Raw genomic sequence first — 5,241 nt, 5'->3', positions numbered from 1 at the left:
AAACAGGTCAAGTTGAGAGACAAAGAAGACCATTTCACTGCAGAATGTATTACCCGAACATTTGCCCTCGATAACATCTCCTTCAGTCTTTATGCACGTGTTGTTCCTGCATTTTACTGACTGCAATACTCTTTTATCTGCTCCACACTCCTTTGGGAATTCAACTCAAGGTCCACATTTAAATTGCTAGCCTTCAGGGGACTATTAAAGACCAATAACACTTCTCGACGATCATCGTACTTACAGACGAAAACTCTCGTTTCTCGTCGAGCGTCGTCGTACCGAGAGACGAAAACTCTCGTTTCTCGTCGAGCGTCGTCGTACCAAGAGACGAAAACTCTCGTTTCTCGTCGAGCGTCGTCGTACCGAGAGACGAAAATTCTCGTTTCTTGATCCAATATAAAGCGATGGCATTTTAGGGGAATTGCATCGTCTACTCCGTCTTTTTTGATGGCATATCGAAGGTCACTTCGCTATAACTTATATGAAATGGAATGGGTGGAATTTTTTGCTGGAAAGGATACATACAAATGGGAATTTTATCATAATTTTTCCAAACGGTTTCGATATTTTTATTTCACTTAGCAAGAATTGTAGAGTTCCTGGAGTACGGAAGCCACATATATAACATATGTAGGCGTATATATATATATATATATATGTATATATATATATATATATATGCTGTATATATAGAAATGTGTGCATGTGGGTGTATATGCATATATTTGATATATGTGTATATTGTATGTTTGAATATACAATTTACTGTATTATATCAATGTATACGAGAATATGTATATGTATATATATATTATATATATATATAAATATATATATATGTATGTATGTATATATAAAATATATATACATATAAATGTGTGTATGTTTATAAATACACACATTTATATGTATATATACATTATATATAATTATATATATAAATATATATATATATATATATATGTATGTATGTATGTATATATAAAATATATATATACATATAAATGTGTGTATGTGTATAAATACACACATTTATATGTATATATACATTATATATATATATATATATATGTGTGTGTGTGTGTGTGTGTGTGTGTATATATATGCATATGTATATATATATATAGATATATATATATATATATATATACATATATATATATATACAATATATATATATACTATATATATATATATATATATATACATACATATATATATATATACACACACACTATAAATACCGACTTTCTCCTATCTACATATAAACCAGTGACCCTGTTTTTTGGTATTCTGGATATTAAACAAAAAGCCTCTTAAATTTCTTTCTTGATAAAAGTGAGATTACAGCAACGTGACTAGACCACCTTACCTTTCCAATCATCCTAATCCTCTTTTCCCACATCTTTTATATCCCACTTTTTACTTTCCTCCGCTGATTTATAACCTTCGAGGAGATTTATAACAGAGTAGAACTACAAGGACGTTTTGAGTAATTACTATCCTTGGAAATTTCCGCGTAATTTTCGAGTCATTTTCAAGTCATTTCCATGAGCCAGTCCGTCCTTGGAAGAGGTAATGACTTTCCAGGTGAGAATTATAATGAGGATTCTGGTCAGGTGCTGTTTGAGAAGACCCGGCTTCCAGCCCTGTCATCATGACTAATGCGCCAAAGAATATATTGTGATATGCATATATACTTCACACCTTTAAACCCATGAAAGAAAATTCTTTCAACCTTCAAATTCTTCTCTCTCTCTCTCTCTCTCTCTCTCTCTCTCTCTCTCTCTGTGTTTGGTAGCCTTGGGAAATATTTAAAACAAGGCGTGTAAGGAACATCCAACGATATATTGTGTCGAAGGTTGTGGTGGCCTATTGGAAACGTCCCTGTCTGGCATTCGCCGGAATTGAGTTCGAGTCCCGCTCAGGCTCGATAGTTTCGTATAGTGTTTGCAACCTCACCATTTTGTGAGCTAAGGATTGGGAGTTTTGGGGAAGCCTATAAGTCTAACTGCTATTGAGCAGCCATTTCCTAGCCTTCCCTGGTCCTACCTTGGTTGGAGAGGGGGGGCCTTGGCCACCGATCATATGGATATATGATCAGTCTCTAGGGCATTGTCAGTGTTCCTTGCCTGCAAGATTTACGAGGCGACCTTTAAATCTTTAAAAGACTTTCTCGATCATTACTTCTCTCTTAAGGGTACACTTGGGCACACTATTATATCCTATTTCTCTTCATTTTGTTTTGTTAAATGTTTATAGTTTACGTAGGAGATTTATCTAAATTTTGTTACTCTTCTCAAGTTATATTAATTTTCCTTGTTTCCTTTCCTCGCTGGGGCTATTTTCTCTGTTGGAGCCCCTGGGGTTATATCATTCTGCTTTTCCAACAAGGGTAGTATCTCTTTTCATTGTTTTAATGCTTAATAAAACAAAAGGAAAAAAGTCCTCTCTCTCTCTCTCGTCTGTTTTTTTCAGTTTGGGTTCAAACGTATATTGCCAAAATCGCCAATTCAGTGGATCATCAAAGGCCCCCAGGCAGCCAGGCGTTTGATTGAAGTTTTTTCTTATTCTCTTTTTTTTTTTGTAGCAAACTTTGGAGTGAAAAGCTGAGAAAATACATACCTACAAGCAAAAACTCGGTATATATATGTATATAATAATATATATATATATATATGTGTGTGTGTGTGTGTGTGTATACGTATATATGTGTGTATATATATATGTATATATACATGTATATTTATACATATATATATATATATATATATGTATGTATATATATACATGTTTCTTCAAATAGGCCCATAAAAGAAACCAAAGAAATATATATAATTCACTATATTTCGACCAATACACATTGGCCCTCTTCAAGGTGTAAAGTAAAAATGAAGAATACATTGGACTATAAAAAGACTTATGTCAGCGTGTCCAACATAACAACCATTTGCTGCAAGTTTTGAACTTTGAAGTTCTACTGATTCAAGTTCCCGATTAGGAAGATCATTCCACAACTTGGTCACAACTGGAACAAAACTTCTTGAATACTGTATAGTATTGAGCCTCATGATGGAGAAGGCCTGACTATTAGAATTAACTGCATACCTAGTGCTACGAACAGGATGGAAATGTCCAGGAAGATGTGAATGTAAAGGAGGTCAGAATTATGAAAAATCTTATGCAACATGCATAAACAAGGTACCATTATTCATTATGCTGCACAAGACGTAAAATCCAAAATGCTTCTCAATATATATCTAATCTCAGTGGTTAAAAGATTCCAGAATGAATTCACAATAGTAGTTCTATCAATACTTGCTGCTCACCCCTCCCCCCCCCCATAAAAAAATACTTTTAATACCAAGATATTGAAGTTTATCATGAAGTAATTAACAAAGCCAACAAGTTTCCACCGCAATTTCCGTCTCTCAGTTTACATCTTTATTAATCCTCGGTCTTTGGACACTTCCCATCTAGGGAGTTCTGATGCCTCACCTCTAAAGTTTAATTAGATCTTATTGGTCTTAGGCATCACCGGAGTCATCCTGCTCTTTATTTGTTTTGTTAGAAAAGAATCGTGATGAAATAATAATCTCTCTCTCTCTCTCTCTCTCTCTCTCTCTCTCTCTCTCTCTACACATACACACGCACACATTATATATATGCATATATATATTATATATATATATGTATATATATATATGTATAATGTGTGTGTGTTGTGTGTGTCTCTCTCTCTCTATATATATGCATATATATACATATATATATGTGTGGGCGTATATATACTAATACATACATACATTTATTTATATATTCAGTATGTATATATATATATATATATATATATATATTATTGTATTCATTACAATAATATGTTAGTCAACGTTTGAAACCACTTGTTGGGTAAATTCTGGATAACAAATCATTAATAAGAAATAGAACATTCTTTGGCATTGTTTTTTTTTAATATCTGAATCATAGAAATTAATCTCCAAAAGGCAAATTTCTCTCCGTATAATGAATTAATTGGAAGTTCGAAATCATATTTTGGTCATAAAATCAACAATCAGGTTAAAAAAAATCTATCTTATTTCTTATATATTTTAATCAAGATTAGATTCTGGTTTATGGAAATATTTGATTCATTATATTTTAGCATTTAGTAAGTAGGCCTAGTCTTTAACCTAATTATATTTTAGCTTTGTAGGCCTAGTCTTAAGTTTGTAGGCCTAGTTTTTAATCCCAAATAATCTGATAAGCTAAAATGAGGAAAAAATCAAATGGATTTAATAAAACGAATTGAATTCCATATTCACATATGATAAGAACAGTAACAGTCATTCCATTAGAATTATGAATCCATAATGTGTAAAAGTTATTATAAGAATCATTAAACCGAAAGATATGGAAACTTTTCCATTTTAGAAGTAATCCAATTTCTTCAACTTCTTTTTTCTTTCTATATCCTCAATGATCATTTCCCAGTTATTTCTAATCTTCGTTATAACCAAATATGGCTCTCTCCCCAAACGATTCATTAACGAACATTAGGATTAATTAAAAAGGATATTCAGGGGACTTATCAAACACCAAAAACTTTTTAGTTTTCATTAAATAATTAGGGAGGAAATGAGCAATGATTAGGTAAGATCATTTCCTTTTTTTAATTCATTCCTGTTGAAATTTCTTTCCTTTTTTTTTCATTTAAATATGAAAATAAAACCACAGAAATGTCCTCTCCTTGACTACAAAGATAAAAACAAATTTCCCATACTTAAAGGCAAAGTTAGAACAGGATATTGATCATGGTTTAAACCTTTATGGTAATTGCCTTAGTTTGAGGTAATTTACATGGTTTCAAGGTATTTATAAGGCAATTCTAAGATAATTTAAGTTTTACGATATTACGAGCTACAAATTTATGGAATTTGGAAAAGTTTTAAGGTAATCTAAGGTAAAAAGCAGCAGCATCTAAGGTAATAGTCGCATGCTGAAGTTTACACCCTGACTTACAGATGAGCAAAGTCAAAACACTTCGTTTTGTTTCATATATTTTAGATTTTCTAATGAAACCAATCTCGTCCAGCTAAGAAAATAATGTTTTACTTTAATGGAATTCAAATTAACAATAAATAGATTTTTAAGGTTTCCTTCGAAAATTTTACCATTAAGAGACTTATCTTAAATTGAATTGTTTAGAATTACGTATTATTCCAGTATTAAGAGTTCAGA

This window comes from Palaemon carinicauda, chromosome 23 (genome assembly GCF_036898095.1).
Source record: "Palaemon carinicauda isolate YSFRI2023 chromosome 23, ASM3689809v2, whole genome shotgun sequence".
NCBI lineage: Eukaryota > Metazoa > Arthropoda > Malacostraca > Decapoda > Palaemonidae > Palaemon > Palaemon carinicauda.
Note: the sequence above shows the minus strand (reverse complement) of the source record.